The 24664-nt window shown below is 39.4% G+C and overlaps 1 protein-coding gene and 1 long non-coding RNA gene across 4 annotated transcripts in view; one reads left to right on the top strand and one right to left on the bottom strand.

Moving 5' to 3' along the window:
* The window catches only part of unc5db (unc-5 netrin receptor Db), a 450113-nt gene that overhangs the window by 206181 nt on the left and 219268 nt on the right, over window positions 1-24664 (top strand). The gene's annotated exons all lie outside the window — the stretch shown is intronic.
* On the bottom strand, window positions 7217-8362 carry LOC124877889. The gene is made up of 2 exons (XR_007040626.1): window positions 8058-8362; window positions 7217-7604 (listed from the first exon to the last, which is right to left on the bottom strand). It is a non-coding gene; the product is annotated as an uncharacterized LOC124877889 (long non-coding RNA).

Here is a 24664-nt window from a genome sequence, read left to right as displayed (position 1 = left end):
CCATAGTGGGTCGCAGGGAGCTGGAGCCTATCTCCACCAGTCTATGGGCAGGAGGCAGGGTACACCCTGGAAAGGCCGCCAGTCTATCGCAGGGCAACACACAAACAACCATTGTTGTTTAGAAAATACAATGTTAAGGTTTTCCTCCCAAACACTCTTAATTGCAGTAAGGAAAGTTGAGGATGCTAGTCAAATAGAACTGTACAAGATCGAAATACATATTTTAGCTTCAGGTTCTGTGGAAAGGAAAGTGTCACCAGAAACAAAGTTTCTGGTGGAAGGTTCGGAAAATGAGGAAACAATTTTTTAACAAAATCTCTTATCTGGAAAAAACGGCAAAGATGATGATTTGGGAGGCTATATGTAGTAGAAAGCTGCTCAAATGAGGAAAATACACCAACTGTATATAAATCAGTAATTGATCTCATTCCTTTGTCATGCCAGACCGAATACTGGATCAGATCTAGATGGTTCAAAAGCACAGTTTCTGTAAACAGAAGTAAGGGCAGAAGGGCCTGAGAGTCCCAGTTCCTTTCTGAACTGATTCCAAATTTTCAAACAAGTCATGACTACTGAAAAACCAGCCAAATGCGAGGGTGGAAGTGGAAGCTGTGAGCACAAAACTGAATAAAATGAGAACAGGGATTTCTCTTTTCCAAATGTACCCAACCGGGCAGTGAGTCCCTCTCATTGCACATCCAAAACAGAAGATTTTGCACATTGGCTGCCCAGTAACAGTATCTAAAAACTGGGAGGGCAAATCCCTCTTTATCTTTAGGAGACTGCAAAACCAATTATCAAATTCTGGCTGGTTTGCCATCCCATAAAACGGTCAGAATCATCTTGTCCAACTTCACAAAAATAAGATTTGTGAAGAAAAACGGGAAGATGCTGAAACAGGTAAAGAAACCTTGGATAGTCACCATCCTGACCAAATTTATCAGACCCACAAGTGAGAGAAGCAGGGCCAACCTGCTGGTAAAGTCCCCCTCAGTCTTCTCAAGAGGAGCAAAGTTGATACGATACGGTTCTGAGAAAGATGTGGAAATCTGGATGCCCAAGTATCAGAAGCCGCCAGTTGACCACCTGAATGCTACTAAGTTGGGAGAAACTAATTTGGCTGGGTCATTGATAGGTAACAGCTCACTTTTTTGATAATTAAGTTTATAACCCGATACGCTACCATATTCATTCAATATATTAAAAATCATAAGAAAAGAGGTAGCAGGATCAGAAACATATAGGAAGAGGTCATACGCATATAAAGAAACCTTGTGGACAGTGTCTAGACACCTGATACCTTTGAAGTTAACCTCTGAATGTAACCAAATGACTAATGACTCAATAACCAAAATAAATAGCAAGAGGGAATGTGGCCAACCCTGTCTTGTACCGTGACACAGAGGAGGAGTTAAAGTATTATTTGTTCGAATTGAAGCCCTCGGAGAAGAATAAAGTAACTTGACCCAGCTCACAAAGGCTCTGCCCAGACGAAATCTAGCCAACACACCATACAAGAAGCCCCATTCCACCCTGTCGAAGGCCTTCTCCGCATCAAGGGAAACTACAAGCTCTGGAACTACAGAATTGGTAGACGTAATAAAATTAAGAAGCCGTCTGGTGTTAGATGAAGACTGACGGCCTGTCACAAAACCCGTCTGGTCTAATCCAATTGTGTTTGCGAGATGAACAGAGCAAACATCTGTGAAACACACACACACACACACACACACACACACACACACACACACACACACACACACACAACACAGACTAATAAAACCCCTAGGCCTAAAAAAAACCCTTTATGCTTGGGAAACAAAGTGTCCATTGCACAAAGGCATACAAAAACTCCAACCAGAGGACTTACACAGGATGGTCATTACACCATCGTGTGTAATTGTGGTCTTTACACCATTAAAATAAAAGTTCAGTCAAATATACGAGACATAGATCCACTCAATGTGAAATAATGAACTAAAATATTAACCTCAACTGTATATTGTCACTAGTCAAGACAATATATTAACTTGCAAACGCTGTCCAGAGAGAGTTGACAGTTATGAACTCCAACCAATAGAACCAGCAATATAGTATGTATACAGATTTATGAAAATGTGTACAATTGTAAATAAAAAAAGGCAATCATAACTGCTCGCAGCCATCAATCATAATTAACACAGGAAGCAGCAACTCCAATAATGAACAACATAAAAGAAAAAAGCCAAAAGGATTCATCCTAGCTCAGCACAGCAAAAATGCTAGATAGACCATAATATAGCTAGGCTGCGATAGCTTAAAATTATTGGCATGCTCATAATACTCGACTTTAGCCTTTAACTTAGCATTCTCCGCAGCCATGTCTGTGACCGTAGCCTGGATATCCATCAGTTCAGAATACTATTGTTCACAAACCTCTCCAAACTGGAAATGCGTAGGGTATGGTCATGAACAGTTGTCTGGACGGCATCCTGTTTGGCCACATATTTAGTGTAGGTGTCCGTTGTCTCGGCAAAAAGTTCGGTTTTATGCTCCGCTAGCTTCGTGGTTAGCAGTTTTGTAAATTGTGCTGGTAAGCCTGGCCGAATCTTCTCGTTCTTGTTCCTCCCTCCTCTTACTTTTTGACATTGTTGCAAAGCAGTCCAAGATAGAAAGCATTAAGTAAAAATGAGGCAAAAGCAGGCAAATGGTCAAGTAGATGTCATAAAAGTTCGGAAGCGCTGATGTCTACTCCATTGTGTTTTCACCCGGAAGTTCCACACCATATTAAGTTTAAGAGAAGAAGGGAAGACCAAATTTTTCAAACATTTTCTGGAAAAAGTCAAAACAATTTTTTTTTCAGTTTTGTCAAATAAAGTAAAGGCTTCACAAATCACAAATCAACTTTGTTTTGAAGAATCTGTTATCAGCATACAATATCCCACTCCTGGTGTGACAGGTCCATATACTGCAGTTTTTAAGCATAGGAAGTTGTAAAGCAGATGCTAACTTTGTCAACTAACTATCTAGCCAGTCACAGTATTTTCACAGTGCTTCATACCCAGTGTACTTCAACACCAACAATTTAACAGCAGCACATAACAGAACTTTCTCAGTCAGCCTGATGGGCCATCTTTAATGCTCAACTCTGTAAATACAACGGGGCATCTTAAGAACTACCTCATTTCTTTGTTCAAAAGTTCTTTTATAGTTTCTAGTGCAGAAAGGGATAGTGTGAACTGCACCTTTGAGGACACTTCTACTTGACCTTGTTAGACTGTCTAATATAAAGAACAATGTAAGGCATGCACTGTTCCTTTTTCCATCAATTTTACAGACTAAGTGTACATAAACGTTTAGTTTTTCATGATCACTGTCTGAATGGCCTCACTTTAATAGATTAATAAAGCCATTATTATGCTAATGGGGAGCTCCAAGTCATCTCACACGGTTAGTACACATATTCTAACAATATATTTGTGATGTGGTCTTGATCTGCCTCTTCAGCCTAACATGGTCCAAATCTACTGAACAAACATTTTGCAGTTCACTTTAAGGCTCCTTTATGCAGTCAGTTTCCACACTGACTGGAAAATGATCCAATTTTTGAGTTTCTGACCAGTCAGTCATCAGTCAGGCTGTCATTCAGTCAGAATGAAATTTTTCCAGTTCGAGTCACCAGCCGAGTTCCCTGTTCAAGGTATGCCAATATTTCAAGACCTTAAGGCTTTAAAAAAAACAATAGATTTTATAAGAGGTAAATGGTAAGAGCTCTTTCATTTAATGTAGGTAATGAATAGGAAAAAAAATATTCAACAAAAATAAACACTCTTAATTGCCTCTACAGTGGTTCCCCACTCCTAATTCCATTTGTATGTTTGAGTGGTGTTTTCTGTCTATAACAGAGGGGAAAATCTTTTGTATCCTTTAGCTCATTCTTTCACTCACGGTCATAGATGGGATTTGTCATCCACTGAATCAAGATCTTCACCTTTAGGTTAATCCTTGAGTATACACCAGATTATGGATTTATTTAGAATCTTGTCTTATTGTCCAAACCCAAAGGAAAGCAGTTTGTACCTCCATGTGTGAAGGTACTTTATAATGGCTTTATATTGAGCAAAGTGTACATCAACATAAAATCAGCTGTCTTTTCCTCATTGCTAATTTTGCTTGTCAAACATTTCAGCTCAGCAGCAGAATTGTTTCCTGGGAGAATGCAGTGAATGGAAGTTTAGACAAATTTTTGTTTAGAACCTAAAGGAGTATGAATATTATTTAGTCATATTAATGCGCTCAGAATTACAAAGTATTTAGAGATGTGTTTTGTATCAGAGCGCAGCATTGCTGCCCTCCACTAGCTCATTACACACATCTCTGCTGAATCCCGTTAAAGAGAAAAATGCTTATAGTTTGCAGTAAGCTTTCTCTTGAGTGGGTTGATTTGATGCATCAATTTGCATTTAACTCATTGTCAGGAGACAGTAGGGGAAGAATATTGTTTTCCTTGTTTTTTTGCAAACTATTGCTGCAATAATTACTGATGCTTACCACCAATGCTTTCTGCTATAGTGTTTTGTTCTCCTGATCTTATAAGACCACAGGATTTGTCAATTGTGAGCTTTATGTTTTGGGTTTGTCAGGCTTGATTTCACGCATTACAGGCCTGAAATTTACTATCCTTTCAAGAAGAGATGGCTGTGTGTTGGGACTGTCTCTGGTTACAGAGCTAAGAGTTGGGCACAAAGCCTAATGGAGCTGTAGAAACTCTGCTATCATAAGAGGAGTGATAGAAGTCTGTTATCAGATGTTTCTCTTTGAAAGTTTAAATGTGGGCACAGTGAAAGGGTGGCTAATTTTAAGATTAATTTTGAGTAAAACCAACTATACTTTAGGTGCTCCAGATACGGAAGACCAGGGAACTATTGCAGAACACCACAGGCAGGATTCTCTTATGAAACCTCCTGCCAAAATCAGCCAAATTTGTTGTGAATGTTGACATAAATTATAAGGTTCTGATGGAGGAAGCGCTACTGCTACATTGGAATCTAATGAGTTGTATCATCGCTTTTACTTGAAGTAGTCTTACGAGGCTTCTGCACAATTTGGGTAACAAACAGTTTCATTCCATGTGTCAGAGAAAGATTTTTGCTTTTGAATATTAAAACAGCAAAACTACTCTTTAAACCACACATTACCATGAACCAAACTCCCTCATTGTGAAACATAGTTGTGGCATGATCATACTGTTGTTTGTCCCTCTTCAGTAGGGACAAGGAAGCTGGTCGGAGTTGATTGGATGATGGATGAAACTAAATACAAGGCAACACTGGAGAAAACATACAGTGACTGCAAGACTTGTGACTCGGGTAGCGGTTTACCTTTCAACAGGAAAATGGCTTTATACATATAAAAAAGTCTATACATTCACCGGCCGCTTTATTAGGTATACCTTGCTAGTACCGGGTTGGACCTCCTTTTGCCTTCAGAACAGCCTGAATCCTTCGTGGCATAGATTCAACAAGACATCCATGATGTCGGCTGCAAGTTGTTGCCTTTCTATCAGCTTGAACCGGTCTGGCCATTCTCTTCTGTCCTCTGGCATCAACAAGGCATTTGCGCCCACAGAACTGCCGCTCACTGAATATTTTCTCTTTTTTGGACCATTCTCTGTAAACCCTAGAGATGGTAGTGTGTGAAAATCCCAGTAGATCAGCAGTTTCTGAAATACTCAGACCAGCCCGTCTGGCACCAACAACCATGCCACGTTCAAAGTCACTTAAATAACCTTTCTTCCTCATGCGGTTGTTCGGTTTGAACTGCAGCACATCATCTTGACCATATCTATATGCCTAAATGCATTGAGTTGCTGCCATGTGTTTGGCTGATTAGAAATTTGCATTAACAAGCAGTTGGACAGGTGTACCTAATAAAGTGGCCGGTGAGTGTGTATGTGTACATATATATATATATATATATATATATATATATATATATATACACACTGTACATATGGGCAGGTGCCAACTCTTGCTGGAAGAATAAAATCATCATCGAGTTGATTTTCATTAAAGAGATATTCATCAAGCAAGATGAAGAAGAAGAAGACAGGGAGGAAACGGAAGGAGAGACCACCAACAACCATGCCACGTTCAAAGTCACTTAAATAACCTTTCTTCCTCATTCGGATGTTCGGTTTGAACTGCAGCACATCATCTTGACCATATCTATATGCCTAAATGCATTGAGTTGCTGCCATGTGTTTGGCTGATTAGAAATTTGCATTAACAAGCAGTTGGACAGGTGTACCTAATAAAGTGGCTGGTGAGTGTGTATGTGTATGTGTATATATATATATATATATATATAATATATATGTATATATATATGTATATATTATATATATATAATATAATATATATATATATATATATATATATATATATATACACACTGTACATATGGGCAGGTGCCAACTCTTGCTGGAAGAATGAAATCAGCATCTACATAAAGCTCATCTCTAGAAGAAAGCTTGAAGTGCTCTAAAACTAGCTGTTTGATGGCTGTGTTGTCTGTGGACTTAAGAAAACACAGTGGACCAGCAGATGGCATAGCACCCCAAATCATAACAGCATAACAGTGGAAATGTATCTCATGCTGCCTGATAATTTTACCTATTGGAAGCATATATATAGTAAAGAGAATTGTCCCAAGCACTGGACCCTGTGGTACTCCACAATTAACCCTGGAGTTTGAAGATGATTTATCATTTACATGACCAAGTGGAATCTGTCAGACAAATAAGATTTAAACCAGCCTAGTTCTGTTCCCCTGATCCCATTCTTTGTAACAAAATTTTCTGATCGACTGTATCAAACGCAGAAGAATATCATTGGTGACTTTCACCAGCGCTGTCTCAGTGCTATGATGAGCTCTGAAATCTGTCTGAAACTCTTCAAACAGATAATTACTGTGGAAATGCTCACACATTTGATTAGCAATTATTTTCTCAATAATGTTTGATAAGAACAGAAGACTGGATATAGATCTGTCATTTATTAAGTCATCTTGATCAAGCGAAGGTTTCTTAAGTAAAGGTTTAATTACAGATACCTTAAAAGCCTGTGGTACATTTCCATTTACTAAGGATAGATTAATCAAATCTAAAATGGGGCTGGTAATGTCATATTAGCAGAGATTTTCCTGACCCACATGCAGAATCACTCGAGAACACAGGTAAGTTCAAGAAGTTTAATAATCTCAAAGGAGGTCAGTCTCAGGTAGTTGAAATCTGGTTCTCAGTCTTGCAGTCTCCTGGTAGCAAGATCTCAGAAGGAGGGGGTCTAGGCACAATCCGTGGTCCGGCGGTCTGAGGCACAATCCATGGTCCGGCGGTCTGAGGCACAATCCGTGGTCCGGCGGTCTGAGGCACGATCCGTGGTCCGGCGGTCTGAGGCACAATCCGTGGTCCGGCGGTCTGGGGGGACAGAAGGAGCATTCCCAGAGATGGTGGAGAGCGAGCAGGCTGGAGAAGTGGAACGGAGCTTGCAGGGGCAGCAGGAAGATTAGGTCCTGGGTTTCTGTCCAATGGTGACAGGAGTGAATCCAGGGTTGTGATCCAAAACCTGAGAGCAGCAAAAACACGAACGGGTTAGTTTAAAGTCAGACACTGGATAACAAAAGATTCAGCCAAAACACTAGGGAGCTTGGTATCTCGGAGGCTTTGAGTTACCACTCAAAAAAATCAAAATGTCATCCAGGTACACAAAAACAAACTGATTCAAACAGTCTCTCAACACGTCGTTTATGAGGGATTGGAAAACTGCAGGTGCATTAGTCAGACCAAAAGGCATGACCAGATACTCGAAATGACCAACAGGAGTCTTAAAGGCAGTTTTTCACTCATCCTCCTCTCTTATTCTGACCAGATGGTAGGCGTTTCTCAGGTCAAGTTTAGAAAAGATTGTGGCTCCTTGAACAGGTTCAAAAGCTAAGGTTCAGAGCGGCAGAGGGTACTTATTTTTAACAGTTATTTGATTTAACTCCCTGTAGTCAATGCAAGGCCTGAGAGTCCTGACCTTCTTGGAGACGAGGAAAAATCCTGGCCCTAGTGGGGAGGTGGATGAATGGATAATTCCAGTAGCCAGAGACTCAGTAATATATTTCTCCATGCATTCTCTTTCTGGGTTGGAAATATTATGAAGTCTGCTGGAGGGGAGACTGGCTCCAGGAAACAAGTTAATTGCACAGTCATATGGTCGGTGTGGAGGTAAAGACAGGGGTTTCGGCTTACTAAACACCTCTTTTAAATCATGGTACTCCTCAGGCACATTAGATGATTTGAGTGTCTCTTCTACCTTGGAGTCCTTGTTGTGAATGGGGTGCACATGAGCTGCCAGTAAACAGGAAGAATGACAAGATGTACTCCATGACTCAACGCGATCCTGAGTCCAGTTAAACTGAGGATTGTGCAAGGATAACCATGAAAAACCCAATACTATGGGGGACTGCGGAGAGGGAAAAACATATAAAGTTATCTTTTCATGATGGTTCCCGGAAATCACAAGTTCAACAAAAGCAGTCTTATGAGTGATGTGGGTGAGGGATTTACCACCCAGGGCAGCCACTCCAATAGGCTTGGGTAGGATCTCAGTGGGAATGTTGAGTCTGAACCCAAAAAGAGTCTTTGTCCAGAATAACTGATGCGGGAAGTGTTAATCGGGAGGTTTGTGTGTTCTGATCCCCCTGTCAAGACTCACTTTCTCATTGGCAGGCTCCCCCTTTTGGCTGGGAGGAACAATTTGCGACAAAGTGGCCTGCCTGGCCGCAGTAAAGACAAAACTTACAATCAAAATGCCGCTTTCTCTCCTCTGAAGTTAGCTTGCCTCGCCCAATCTGCATAGGTTCCTCAGGAGCCTGGAAACCCTGGGGTTTGGGGATCAAAAGAGGCACGAAGGTGGGTCTTAAAGGGCTCCATTATCTCCTTTCTCTTTTCCTCTCCCGGAGTCTGTTGTCGACCTTAATGGCCAGGGCAATTAAATCCTCTAGGTTCTCTGGTTCGTCCCTGCAAGCCAATTCATCCTTGAATTGTTCATTGAATGCATGATTAAATGCTCCTTTAAGAGTTTGGTTATTCCAGCCAGAAGAGGCTGCTAAAGTACGGAAGTCAATAGCAAACTCAGACGCAGTTCGGCCCCCCTGACTCTGCCCCCAGAATTTTTGGGTTATCTCGGGACCTGACTCAGAACGTCCGAAAGTCTGTCTAAACTCTGCTTCAAAATCTTGGTACGTCTGGTTCAAGAGTGACTGTGCATTAAATTTAGCTTCTGCCCATCTGAGTGCTCTCTCCTGAAGTAGTCCCACAACATAAGAGATCTTGGAGGTATGGTCAGGGAATGAATGAGGAGATCTGCAAAACACTAGAGAACACTGTAGCAAAAAACCTCCACATTTCCCGATCAGCGTAATGCTCGGGAGTAGGTGACGGCACCTCCCTCAGAAGAGAAACCTGGGGTGGAGACTCAAATGGGCCGGCAGTTGCTCCGGCTGTAGGAGGGGGCTGAGCAGAAGAAAGAAGGTGTTTAGACAAACCCTGAAACGAGGCGGTTAGCTGGTCTAACTGCTGAACGGTGTAATTCTGTTGTTCAAAGAGCAAATTGAAACGTGAATCCTGCTGAGAGGATATCTGGGATGGTTCTAAGGATACCCTAGCGGGCGATTCTGCTGGGTCATACTGGCCTGATGCTTCTGTCATATTAGTAGAGATTTTCCTGACCCACATGCAGAATCACTGGAGGACACAGGTAAGTTCAAAAAGTTTGATAATCTCAAAGGAGGTCAGTCTCAGGTAGTTGAAATCCGGTTCTCAGTCTTGCGGTCTCCTGGTAAAAAGATCTCGGAAGGAGGGTGTCTAGGCACAATCCGTGGTCCGGCGGTCTGAGGCACAATCCGTGGTCCAGCAGTCTGAGGCACAATCTGTGGTCCAGCGGTCTGGGGGGTCAGAAGGAGCAATCCCGGAGATGGTGGAGAGCGGGCAGGTTGGAGGAGTGGAACGGAGCTTGCAGGGGCAGCAGTGAGATTAGGTCCTGGGTTTTTGTTCAACGGTGACAGGAGTGAATCCAGGGTTGTAATCCAAAACCTGAGAGTAGCAAAAACACGAGCGGGTTAGTTTAAAGTCAGACACCGGATAACAAAAGATTCAGCCAAAAAACTAGGAAGCTTGGTATATCGGAGGCTTTGAGTTACCACTCAACGTGAAGCAGGCAAGGAATGCTTGTCCTGCAGCTCCTTAAAAACGCTCCAGTCAAAGATTGGAAACAGGTGTGCAGAAGCAGACTGCACACCACGCCCACCAGCAAGCCTCTCCAGGAAGACAGGAAGAACACACATAGTAACAGATGGGCTATGACAGGTAATGAAAGGGAACACTTCTTTAAATAATTTGGTTGGAATTGGGTCTAACATACAACTTGAAAGTTTAGATGAAGCTCATATTTTTAAATAACTTAGGAAGCTCAACTGGATCAAAGCAGTCTAAACACAGATCACTTTTTATAGTTACCTCCAATGCTGTCTCACTTACTGAGCATGAAGTAATCATGTTCAGGAGCATGCCAATGATTTTATTTTTAATTGAATCATTATTTAAAAAGAATCCCATGAAGTCATTACTACTGAGAGCTGGGGGAATCGATGGCTCAACAGAGCTATGACTCTGTGTAAGTTTAGCAACTGTACTAAAAAGAAACCTAGAATTATTTTTATTGTCTTCTATTAATGATGAGAAATAAGTTGTTCTAACCTGGCAAAGTGTCTTTTTATACAACAGTATACTATTTTTCTAAATTAAGTAGCACTCCTCTAGGTGTGCATAGTGCCATTTTATCTCCAATTTTCTAACATTGTTCTTTAAAGAATGCAGTGCTGAATTAAACCAGGGAGACAGTCTCCTATGAATAATTACCTTCTTTTTCTAGGGGACTACATTGCCTAATGCACCACACAGTGAGGAAGTAATACTATAAACAAGATCTACAAAGATAAGATAAACAAATCAATTTTGAAGTAGAAGAAACACAATTATTGGCCTCATCTGTGTTTTTCTGTGATAATGGGGAAATGGAACAGATTCTTTAAAGGTTGTTACAGCATTGTCTGATAATGATCTACTATAATGAAAGTGTCCTTTCATTTGTAGAGTACTCAGTTTAATTAAACTCGGAGGTTATTAAAAAATGGTCAGACAGGACAGGGTTATGAGGAAATATCGTTATTTTCTTTACACTCAATGCCATATGTCAGCACAAGGTCCAGATAATGAAGACAAAAGTGGGTAGGTTTGCTAATGTTTTGACCAAAGCCAATTGAATCTAAGATGGCCTAAATATAGCCTTTAAGCCCATCACTTTCAGTGAATGTTAAAATATGTCATCGTTTTAGCAGCTGCTTTGACCCACATGCAGAACACACTCAGGAGACAGAGGAAGTTTTAAGATGTTTTACTGTAAAGAATAACGTTTGTCAAAATCCGGAACCAGGAACACTTCAACTGTGCAGGAAGGAGGGCAGGGAGGTTAGAATGGAGTTAAGATATATGATGATGTTGAAGAGATTTTATGCTTACAGTTGTTGAGTAGATGACAAGTAGCCAGGGGGGGAGAATGAGGTCTGGGAGTGGAGACTATGTCCTTGAGTGGTGAACTTGATCCAGGATTTCCAAGCTGCTTGCTAAAGATAAGTGGGTTCCTGGAGGAAGGCCAGAATGAGGCAGGGTGAAGTTTGGTGGTGAGTACGGTGGAGGTTGAGCAGGGTTCGTTTACCAGTATCTTGAGAGAGAAGCCAGAATGCTGTCAGCTGGGATCTTGTCTGAATGGAGGTGTCTGAATCATCGAAAGAGGCTTGGAACCAGAAGGAGAACTGGAGTGGAATCCAGTGAACTATGCAACTTGGGGGAGGACCACAAACAAGGTAAGATTCTTTCTAGGGAAAGTAGTAAAAGGTTTCAGTGGGCTTGAGTTTACCACTGCAGGTTAACACTCAGGCACTGAAGTCCTGACAGCAGGCTCCTCGTATACTGCTAGGAAGATGAGGATTGATGAGGAACACCTGTCTCAACCTTAGAGACCATGCTCTGGCACCACCTAGAGGAAACCAAAGGAAGCAGTAGGTGGCAGAGGAGACAAAGTCTCCAAGACCCCAACAGAATCTCCCACTATAATGACCTTATCTGTATTTAAGAATAAATCAGATAAGAAGTCCGAGAACTGATCTAACAATTGAGAATAAGGGCCTGGTGGACAGTACAAAACAACAATTAGAAATGGTTTTAGTGCTTTGCAATTTGAATGAGGAAATTTAAGGATTAAATATTCAAAAGAGTTGAAGCTATTAATTGGTCTGGGACTAATCAATAAATCTGACTGAAAGATGGTTGCCATTCCTCCTCCTTGCCCAGTATTTCAAAATATTTGAAAATTTTAATATTTAGAAGGATTTGCAGCCCGGTTTCTGTGAGACAAAATGGATCAATCTCATTGTCACAAATCAAGTCAATAACTAACAAAGTCTTTGAAGACAGAGATCTTAATTTCAATAAGCCACATTTAATAGTTTTTTTTTTTTTTCAGTCTGAATTGTGTTTATTGCTTTGAGATTTTCATGGTTTCCTCCTTATAGATTATTTTTTTATCTGTTCAATTTTGGCCATATGAAAGACACTGTCTTAATAGGGTAATTCTGGCTATGGAGCTGCCAATTACCAGTCGGCTTCTCAGCAGGTGTGTCACTGAGCAGGGAAAATCTGTTAAAAATGCAGTGGGGTGGTGGTGACCCATGGATCTGGGACTACAGTATACTTTCTATGTACCATCATCCAGCTGGCCCGAGGTCCTGGCTGCATGGTCTCTGCTAAAGGACTGCTATGGGGAGCTACACTCGATGGCTCCAATTCCAACACCCTCACCTCCAAAGCTACAAAAATGCCACATTTATTACACGTACAGAAGGCAGATGAGTAACTGAACATCTGACACAGAGAGCAGGAGAGAGGAGGAGACTCAGAGAAAGACAGAGAAACAACAGAATAGGTAGTTATGGTGGAGCTAAAGCTAACGCTAAGGTAGCGACTACTTACCACTACATCAAAAACCATGTGAAACACGAAGGGTCCCCAAACGTAAAGTGCCCCAACAGAAAATGGTTTCTAACATGCTTATATTTTAAAATAAGTCAGATATATCACAGTAAAGATAAATCACATCAAATAGAGAAATCCTTCACACACCAAACAATCCAACGAGTCCAACAGTGAAAATAGGAAGTGATGCAATACGCCTTAGCACGTGGCTTCCTATAGAATCAAGGATAAATAAACGCTTGAAATATTTCACTCTATGTCTAATGAATATATAAAATATATACGTTTATTTTTCTAAACATGAGTGGCAAGAAACATTTAACTTTTTCACAGTATTTCAATTTTTGGAGATGTACCTGCATATCTTTGTGGGAACATGGTTGAGACTTAACGCTGTCCCTTGTCCTTAGATGTGTTTCACATTTAAAATTTGAGCAACTGCAAAAATTTTAAGTTTTTCAGGTAAATTCACAGGGTTAAACTTTTCATATGTTTTTGGAATAAAGTGAGTCAAATGCTGCACGGCCAAATTAAAACTCATTATTCTGTCTGTATTTTACAATTATTACGTATCCTAAATCCTAAGCCAAAGCAGGGATTTTCTCTGGCACGTCTGCTGAGTTTTGCAGAACCCTTTAGGAAAATAGTTTAAAAAGTGGTATAATAATAATAATAATATTATAATAATTCTTTCATTAGGTTTTCATGTGAAACTAACAAAATACACTTGGGTCAGATGGGTTAGCTTTAGTTAAGATAAGGCTAGCTTTTCACCCCAAACCCGTCTTTCTTTCTTTTAAGGAAGTAACTGAACAGTTACTGCACATTGATAAAATTGGAAAAATAAATAAATAAATACTGCTAAATCAGACTTATTCTAAAATGAAGTAAAACTGAATGTATGAAGTAAAACTGAATGAATGAAGTGTCATCATCTTTTATGAATCATAAATTAGATTTCTGCAAAGAAACAAATCCATAGAATGTCTGTATTTTATAGTTTGCTAGTTTTATTTTGAGAAAATTGAATTAGTTTTCACTGTATAAATTTCCAAATCTAAACAGGAAAAGGAGGTCCAGAAATAAGCAGTACTTTTTTCAGTGAGCTGCTGTTGGTACTTTATCAAAGTTTGGTTGCTCGGGTCTTCATTCTTCACTGAATGTTTTTTTTCTATAATTATTTTACTGTTAGTGATCATCGGCTTTTCTTCTGAAAACTGTGTGGCTTATGTGAGGGGTTATTTTTTTTTTACTAGGTGTTAATTAAAACCAAATTGTTCGTAAATTTTAATGCTTTTATCTGTCAGACACAACAAAAAAGTATTTTATTTCTTACCATAGCTGAAACTTTAGAAGCAAAAGGTATTTGCCCTCATGTAGCTTCTTTATTTATTTATTTATTTCTGACCTCGTCTCTATAGCGAGACACCGATTATGGGTGCATACCTCATTGTCCCTTAGACATGTGATCTGTAATTTAAAGCAGCACCTACTCATATCAGGAAACACCTTTTTTTTAGTGGAGAATAAACTTTTCCCATGCTACTTGTCATATGATGCCAGACCCATTCACACGCACGGTGGCTGAAAGGTGCAAACGCCCCTCAAACGTTGAAACATTCTGCACATTAATGATGCACACTCCAAAAGAGACAAACACAAAAAACTAATGCAACAGAAAAAGGCTGCAGAAGAAAACTGCTGCAATCACAGAACATATATAGAAGCAAAAGGAAAAATGCTGCAAATACAAAAACAACAGCAAATATCAAAAATAACTTAAAAAAAGATGCAAACTTATTCTACAAATAGAAGTGGACCAGACCACTGGAGGGAGTCGACCACTAATGTTACCATTGTACATATGCTGCTGTTCTATAATATTGTAAAATATTATGACCATCTGTTTATAAAAGACATCCAAAAAAAAAAGTACCCTTTCTTTCTTCCCTCCAAGTTTAATCTGGGAATCCTGTTATTGTCTTTATTGAGGGTCTGGTCCCATATGGCTTGGTGGTCGACTCCCCCTAGTGCACCTCCGTTTTATAGAGGAAGTTTGCAGCTTGTTTCAGTGTATTTTCTGTGATTGCAGCATTTTTCTTGTGCAGCATTTATCTGTTGCATTACGTTTTGTGTTTGTGTGTTTTGGAGTCTGCATCATTCACGTACAGATCCTTCTCAAAATATTAGCATATTGTGATAAAGTTCATTATTTTCCATAATGTAATGATGAAAATTTAACATTCATATATTTTAGATTCATTGCACACTAACTGAAATATTTCAGGTCTTTTATTGTCTTAATACGGATGATTTTGGCATACAGCTCATGAAAACCCAAAATTCCTATCTCACAAAATTAGCATATCATTAAAAGGGTCTCTAAACGAGCTATGAACCTAATCATCTGAATCAACGAGTTAACTCTAAACACCTGCAAAAGATTCCTGAGGCCTTTAAAACTCCCAGTCTGGTTCATCACTCAAAACCCCAATCATGGGTAAGACTGCCGACCTGACTGCTGTCCAGAAGGCCACTATTGACACCCTCAAGCAAGAGGGTAAGACACAGAAAGAAATTTCTGAACGAATAGGCTGTTTCCAGAGTGCTGTATCAAGGCACCTCAGTGGGAAGTCTGTGGGAAGGAAAAAGTGTGGCAGAAAACGCTGCACAACGAGAAGAGGTGACCGGACCCTGAGGAAGATTGTGGAGAAGGGCCGATTCCAGACCTTGGGGGACCTGCGGAAGCAGTGGACTGAGTCTGGAGTAGAAACATCCAGAGCCACCGTGCACAGGCGTGTGCAGGAAATGGGCTACAGGTGCCGCATTCCCCAGGTCACGCCACTTTTGAACCAGAAACAGCAGCAGAAGCGCCTGACCTGGGCTACAGAGAAGCAGCACTGGACTGTTGCTCAGTGGTCCAAAGTACTTTTTTCGGATGAAAGCAAATTCTGCATGTCATTCGGAAATCAAGGTGCCAGAGTCTGGAGGAAGACTGGGGAGAAGGAAATGCCAAAATGCCAGAAGTCCAGTGTCAAGTACCCACAGTCAGTGATGGTCTGGGGTGCCGTGTCAGCTGCTGGTGTTGGTCCACTGTGTTTTATCAAGGGCAGGGTCAATGCAGCTAGCTATCAGGAGATTTTGGAGCACTTCATGCTTCCATCTGCTGAAAAGCTTTATGGAGATGAAGATTTCATTTTTCAGCACGACCTGGCACCTGCTCACAGTGCCAAAACCACTGGTAAATGGTTTACTGACCATGGTATCACTGTGCTCAATTGGCCTGCCAACTCTCCTGACCTGAACCCCATAGAGAATCTGTGGGATATTGTGAAGAGAACATTGAGAGACTCAAGACCCAACACTCTGGATGAGCTAAAGGCCGCTATCGAAGCATCCTGGGCCTCAGCAGTGCCACAGGCTGATTGCCTCCATGCCATGCTGCATTGAAGCAGTCATTTCTGCAAAAGGATTCCCGACCAAGTATTGAGTGCATAACTGTACATGATTATTTGAAGGTTGACGTTTTTTGTATTAAAAACACTTTTCTTTTATTGGTCGGATGAAATATGCTAATTTTGTGAGATAGGAATTTTGGGTTTTCATGAGCTGTATGCCAAAATCATCCATATTAAGACAATAAAAGACCTGAAATATTTCAGTTAGTGTGCAATGAATCTAAAATATATGAATGTTACATTTTCATCATGACATTATGGAAAATAATGAACTTTATCACAATATGCTAATATTTTGAGAAGGACCTGTATTTGCAGCGGGTTTTCACCGTTTGCTGTGCGTTTACAAGTGTGGGCCATTGTACATTCACACTTGCGCTCCTATAACCATAAAAATGCTGATTTCTTGATCATATTAACAAGTCTCAGTTGGACCATTGGAAAAAGATTTGTTCTGTTTACCAAAAATAAAAAATAAAAAAACTAGATTAATAATTAGATATAAGGAAGGATCTCACACCGCTTCTCATGACATCAGCTTCACCCCAGATTAGCATTAATCTCAGTATACACAGTCTCACACCTTTACACAATTATAGTTGCTCACTGTTGCAGGCGTTAGCACGTTTGACTTCTAACAAGAAGGTCTTGGGTTTAAATCCCACATTATGTTGATTGATGTGAGGTATTTCAGACTATTTTGAAATTATTTCCTCTAAACAAAGCATCCAAATAACCCCTATAAGCTTGAAAAACAAACCACAGTTTGTGTCAAAGTCAGCCATGCTTCCTTTCGCCTCTCCTCCCCTGCAGGATGGATGAAGGAAACAGAGAACTGGGTTGACTCTAGATTTGGAGGAAGCTATTTCTGGTAGTAGAACATATCCAGTCTCTGAAGAAATTTAAATCAGGTGTCAAGAGTCCTGAAATAAGGGGGTAAAGAATGTGTCTTGAGTGAAACCCCTGTGTAATCATTAAATATATAAAGATTTATTGTCAGGTCTGAATGCAAATTATTGAACTTCTTTTAATCTTTCTTTTTTATCTATAGTCAAAATTTTTATATAAACATTAATCACAATTATGTCAATTGTAAAGCAGTTTATTATTGACATGTACGGTTTCAGAATGTGGAATAAGAGAAAATTATGTATTTCATGGGTGCAAATGAAACCCAGTTACATAGATGTAAAATAAATAAATAGATGAAATATGTTTAACATTTCTGCAATTCTTTTACTAAGTCAAAACTAGGGTCTTCCTAACCATTGACTTTCTCTACATTTTGTCACTTTACAACCACAAACTCCAGTGGGTTTAATTTAGGATTTAATGTGAACAACACAAAGTAGTGCCTCATTTTGAAATGGAAGTAAAGGGCCATGTGTGTTTTAAAATATTAATTTAGGTACCAGTACAATTGACATACATTTTCCACCTGAGCTTTGAATCTCTACACCGCCTCCAGAATTGTCAACCTGAAAAATGCTCTCTTTTCCCAACTTATTTGTTTAAGTTAATGGCCAACTCTTGTAGCCATATGCTTTCAATTTTCAGATCATGGATTAAACAGAGCTCTGTGAGATGTTCAAAGCTTGGAATATTATTTTAGAACCTAACCCTACTTTAACGTTTTCCACAGCTTTCTCTCTGACCTGTCTTCTATGTTCCTTGGTTCCTTGCTGTTTGTTCTCTAATGTTCTCTAACTAACCACTGAGGCCTTCATAGTATTAGATGGTTATATATTGAGATTAATTTACACACTCCTGTTTACAAATAGGCGACTTCTGGTTGGTTTCTCTGGATTTTATTTAGTGGCTTTAGTGTGAAGGATAAATACAAATTCACACCACACTTTTTTTGAGAACCATGTGTCCTTTTTATTTCTCCACTTTCCAAATATGAGCTAGTTTGTGTTGGTTGATTACATGAAATCCAAGTAAGATACTACAATTATGTCATAATCTGCCTGTGTTTGGGGTTTTGAGTTCTGGCATGTTCTTGGCTTGCTTTGTTTCAGTTCATTCAGGTTTATTAGATTTATTCTGGTGTTTAGGTTTTTGCGACTTTCCTAGATTCCTAGGTTAAATGTTTTAGTTTGTATTTTCCTAGAAATCTGTTTTCTCCCGGTTTATGTTCTTTTGGTAGTCTTATTGTCAACTTATTTCAGTTCACTTAGATGTTTTCTGTTTCCTCCCTGCGCTCCCTGCTCATCAGCCTAATTCAGTCACTCTCCGTCAGTTACCTTGAGTCTGTCACACCATGCTGCTACCAATTCTCTCCTTGATTAACTCCCTCAGTTCATTGGTCCATTCTCCACGACCTCAGCATTTACACTCTGGTTTTCTGTTCTCGCCACTGGTTCCTCCTGTAAACTAACCTGACTCCAACCCACTTCATGCCCATCAACCAGTCTGTGTAAGTCTATCCTAACCCCCATAAATGTGGCTATATTATTATTTTCATTATTTTCTTTATTTTTGTGTCCTCGTTGCTTTTTGTAATTCAATGCACCAGTAACTTTACCTGCGTTTTATTTTTGGTTGTACTATCATAAATCGCCAGTAGATGGCGTGATCTTTTGTTCTGTGGTTTACACATCAAGAGATAAAAGGAGAGAAAGAAAATCTCCAGTGGGGAACAGCACATGGTGTGCCTAAGTTATCTTTTTGTTGATAAAATAAGTTTATATCGTAAATGCTGATACATTTCAGCCCACAGCTGTTGTAAATAAGTATAAATGACCTGATTTCTGCAGTTAGACTCATTCTGCAGTGATTTTCTCCGGTGAGGGTGTTCAAGGAATGCTTGAATAGCTGTGATAATGCTAGTTAGCATTATCACAGCTATTACTGCCTTGTATGTTCCTGCAAGAGAAAATTAAAACCAATTGGAGAAATGTGTAATGTTAGATATAATGATTGATTTTCACTGTATTACACTATATGTTAGTTATGCAAAAACTCATAATGATTGATACAGTGTGTTGAGGATATTCTTTGCAAGCTTACTGTTAGTTATGTTTTGCTAAATGATTTATAGTCCTGCATATTTTGGACCTTATGATAGATTACATTTAATGTATATGCAGTTTGGTTTTATTTTAGAACCCCATTCAACTGTGGACACTGTTTAGCTGCGGGCTTCTGCAGGCTTGGATTGAATGGACTGGATTCCTGGTTCAACGCAGGACCTGGGATGAGTCAATCCACTGCTGCTTTGCACTAGATTAAGATAAGATTTGGATTTAAAGAAACACATGGCCATTGAAATTGACAAATCTACGTAGTAACAAACTGACTTGACTTAACTGACTTAAATTACAAACTGAAATACAAAAAGGAACTGAATAATCATCTCAGAGAGAAGAGAACATGCCACATGTTTTATAAAGAGGATACTTTGTGTTATTAGAGAGAGAGAGAGAGTACAAGAACTTAATTTTCATTTTCTTTTACATTAAATGGTTTATCTTTTGGTATTACATTAGTGTTTGTGCTTATTGTCCTCCATTTTGAACCTAGACTATAATATTGTAACTATAATATTTGGCAGAAATATAAATTACATCTACATGTAAGAGTGTGTTACACTTATTTTTTTACTATTATAATAAAAGAAGACTCATCATGCTGCTTCCTAGTGTTGTTCTGCACATTGGTCTGACAAGAACACGACCAAATAAGTCAAATTAGGCTTCTAATTGTAAGCATATTTTTAGATTTTCTTTTTTTCTTACATACATCGGAAACCCCCGCATGAAAGATGTAACAGTATTTACTTGAAACTTGTGAAGTTCTTGATAGATAGAAACTTTTTCACAGATGTGTAGGTTCACACTGCAGACCATCACAGCCAGAGTGCAAATTACAATGTAACATTTGGGGTGTCATTTTTAATGTTATTTAGGGTTGATATCTGACTACTAGATCTGATCTGAGCACAGATTCCATAAATAAGCAGTATACCTCCCATTCACCTGACTTGAAAAATGACAACAGCAACTTGGCACTGTTAAAGTTATATAGCCAAGGACTTCCGGGTGAGCAAGTAAGATGGCGACAACTTAACCAAGCGGCTCCCCATCAAATCCCATAAATCTCCTCTTTTTAAGCAACTATGGGATATAAAAAAACACTAAAGAGTAATTCAAAATGCCTAAATCCAAACCAAATGAGACTGCATTGTCTCGACATCTGATTCGACAAGACGAGGAAACAAACAAAGAATGCACAACTAGCCTCTCAGACTCAGAAGTATCACTGGTGGCTAACAATGTAGCTAACGAGATGCTAATCTACAAACTATTCTTCGAGAACTAAGAGAGTCACATCGTGAAAATGGAGAGGGCTTCCAAGAGGTCAAGGAAGAAATAAAAAACATAAACGGTTGACTGGACGAAGCAGAAATGTGCATTATGGAAGCTGAGAACAGGATCCAGCAGATTGAAGAGGCGGCTATGAAACCAAAGCGCATGACGAACTAGAGGCCAAACTGATTGGACTCGAGGGGAGAACAAGACGTGAGAATATAAGGCTCCATGGGATTGCAGAAGGCTCTGAAGATAGCTTCCCCTCTATCTCAACCTACATAGAGAATCTATTCCGAGATAAGTTGGACATTTCGACATCACTCGGCCTGGGTATTGAAAGAGCTCACCGCTCTCTGGGACCCAGAGCCCCACACGACGCTCCCCCGTGTTCAATAATAGTTAAGTTTGCCACATTTAAGGTCAAAGATGAAGTGTTAAAACGAGCCTGGCAAAAGAGGGGCTTCATACTGGCAGGGAAGAAAGCAATAGTAGACCGCAATTATGCCCCAGATATGTTAAAATGGCGAAGTGAATATTTGAAAGCGAAGCGGGTCCTCAAAGAAAAGAAGATCAAATTTCAAACTCCATTCCCTGCCAAGCTGAGGGTATTCTATGAGAACGATACACGTGTCTACAACTCCGCAGCTGAAGCAACAAAAGACATGATGAGTCGAGGCTTCGATGTCACCATCATCCAACCATCTACAACGTGGGCGGACCGAATAAGGAGTGCGATATGGGCATGTCTGGAAAGACGGATCAGGAGCTTTCGATGAATGAGATACGGGAGGTATATAAGAAGAAACTGGAAACCTTTAGAAGAAAACAAGCTGAACCTTGAGGAACAAATTGGAGCAGATGGGACGAATGTGTCCTGTTCCTATCTGAAGTGATTTGAAGTCAGAGGTCACACAGAGGAGACAGGAATGGTATAAAGAGGGGGGGATGGGAGAGATGGGGAAGGGGCAGAGGAAGAGAGGAGAGGGGAGAAGAGAGAGGGGAACATAAAGTAACGCCACCAGAGGGCCCTTCGCAGCCACAGGGTTGCGTGGGTTTTCCCTCAAAGCCACTCACTAACTATTACACCATTAAGGTCATTGACAAAACCAAAGAAATGGAAGTCCTCTTTAAATGTGTTTGTGTTAATGTAATTAACAACGTTAAAATGTTCAGATTGTAGATAGTTGTTGTTTGTTTGAGTAGCCAAAGGGTGTAATTTATTATACGAGTTCTGGGTATATGGAAATCTACAACTCATGACTATGCCATCACCAATAAAAACCGTTACCTATAATGTAAAAAGAGTTCTTAATCCCATAGAAAGGGCTAAAATACTAGGCAAAATGAGAAAAGAAAAGGCAGAAGTAATATTCCTTCAGGAAACTCACCTCTGAGATAGAACATGGTAAACTTAAAAGAATGGGCTTTAATAAGGTATTTAGTGCATCACATAAGTCAGGTCGTAAAAGGGGGGTGGCAACCTTAATATTTCAGAAAGTAACATTTGAGAATATCCGTGAATATAAAGACAGAGAAGGTAGATACAATATAGTGGTTGGCAGACTTGAGGGTCAAGAAGTTACCTTTGTGAACGTGTATGTCCCCCCAAGTTCAGAGTGGACATTCTATAAGCATATTTTCAACATGATAACAAAATCACATGGTAAAGTAATCTGTGGCAGCGACTTCAACGTAAGATTAAACCCTTCGTAAGATACCTCTAAGCAACCCGCAGTTAACAACAGCATGGGTAAAAAGATTAGGAAGTTGTTGAGAGAGCTGGGGATAAGTGACGTTTGGCGGGAACTAAACCCCCAAAAGAGGGACTATACATTCTACTCAGCAGCTTATCACTCATATTCAAGAATTGATTACTTCTTCATATATAAAAAGGACATAGGTCGGGTCGAAAAATGTCAAATCAGATTGCTGGATCTCAGATCATTGCCCCCTCCATATAAAAATAGATGTCAATAAAGCAAAAACTCAATATCTGTGGAGACTTAACTCAAGTTTACTTAAGGGTGAAATTAAGGAAGAGTTAACAAGAAAATTCAGACACAATACAAGAAATTCAGACATATATGAAGGACAATGGAGAAGTCCCCCCAGCAATCCTTTGGGATGCTTGTAAAGCAGTCTTAAGAGGAAAAATAATCACAAAATCATCCCTTTAAAAAAAAAAACTAGACAAGGAAAATTAAATAATTTGGAACATAAATTAGCTGACTCAGAGAAGAAAAATAAAAACAGAGTAGACCTCGAAACGCTTAGGAAAATAAAACAAACCAGAGACAAAATTAACGAAGAACTTCAGACCCACATACAGAAGAAATTATTATTCTTAAAACAGAGCTATTATGAAACAGTGCCCAAGTCAACAAAATTCTTAGCATACAGGTGAAAAAAGCAACAGGAAGAAATAACTATTTACAAGGTGAGAGCAAACAACTAAAAAAAGTATTTATAAAGATAAAGAAATAAGAGAATGCTTTGCAAAATACTATCAAAGACTATATGCTTTAAAAGAACAAGAAGGAATGGATGAAGCTAATGCACTACTAAATAATGTTGCCTACTCTATCGATTGATCAAAATTAATTCCTGACCAAAAATATATCAGCCCAGGAAATAGAAAAAGCAGTAAATAACTTAAAACTTAACAAGCCACCAGGAGCATATGGATTCAGTGCTGAATGGTATAAGGTCTATCTGAAATAACTTTTCCCTGTTCTTTTGAGAACATTTAACTGGGTTCTAAACGGGGGATCATATCCCCCCATCCTGGAGGGAGACAATGATTACAGTTATCCCAAAAGAAGGTAAAGACAAACTGAACTGTTCAAACTATCACCCAATAAGTCTACTGAACCAGGATTATAAACTTTTTACTTCTATATTAGCCAAAAGATTAGAACATATCCTTCCAGATATAATAAATTTAGACCAGACGGGGTTCATAAAGAAGAGACGAACCAGAGACAATATTAGGTGAACGCTAAGCGTGATCAGTGACATTTAAAGGAATGACAAGCAAGCAATTATAATGGGTTTAGACGCACAGAAAGCATTTGACACGGTAGACCGGTCATTCTTGTTTAGAGCTTTGTCCTGAATCAACTTTTCTAACAAGTTCTTAAAGATAATTCAGGAACTGTACAATAAGCCTACCGGTAAGATCAGGATTAACGGGGGACTATCAGGGAAAATACAAATTGAACAGGGTTGCAGACAGTGATGCTCCATATCCCCGCTATTATTTGCCATATTTATTGAACCTCTAGCATAACACCAAAATACATGGCATTGAGATAAACCATAAAGAACAAAAGTTGGCGCTATTTGTAGATGACATTTTAATCTACTTGGCAAAACATCAGGAGTCCCTCCCAGAATTAAACAAAACCTTGATGGACTATGGGAGATTTACTGGTTATAAACTGAACTGCCACAAATCACAGGTTTTAACTTTCAAATATTCGCCTAATAGTATTATTAAAGACAATTTCAAAATAAATTGGGACATGGAGTCAATTATATACTTGGGAGTGACCATTCCCAAAGACACAAGAAACATTGTCTCTGCAAATTATGACTCCTTAATGACTAAAATAAAAAATGACTTATCCAGACGGAGCCTTATGCCTTATCTGGGACTTATGCAAAGAGTGGAAGTCGTTAAAATGATTATGTTGCCAAAAATATTTTTTTTTCAGACAATACCAGCAGAACCAACCAAATCTACGTTCCAAGAAATTGATAAGCTGATATTTAGCTTT

Source organism: Girardinichthys multiradiatus, chromosome 12 (genome assembly GCF_021462225.1).
Source record: "Girardinichthys multiradiatus isolate DD_20200921_A chromosome 12, DD_fGirMul_XY1, whole genome shotgun sequence".
Classification (NCBI taxonomy): domain Eukaryota; kingdom Metazoa; phylum Chordata; class Actinopteri; order Cyprinodontiformes; family Goodeidae; genus Girardinichthys; species Girardinichthys multiradiatus.
Note: the sequence above shows the minus strand (reverse complement) of the source record. Positions and strands in the feature narration are given on the sequence as shown.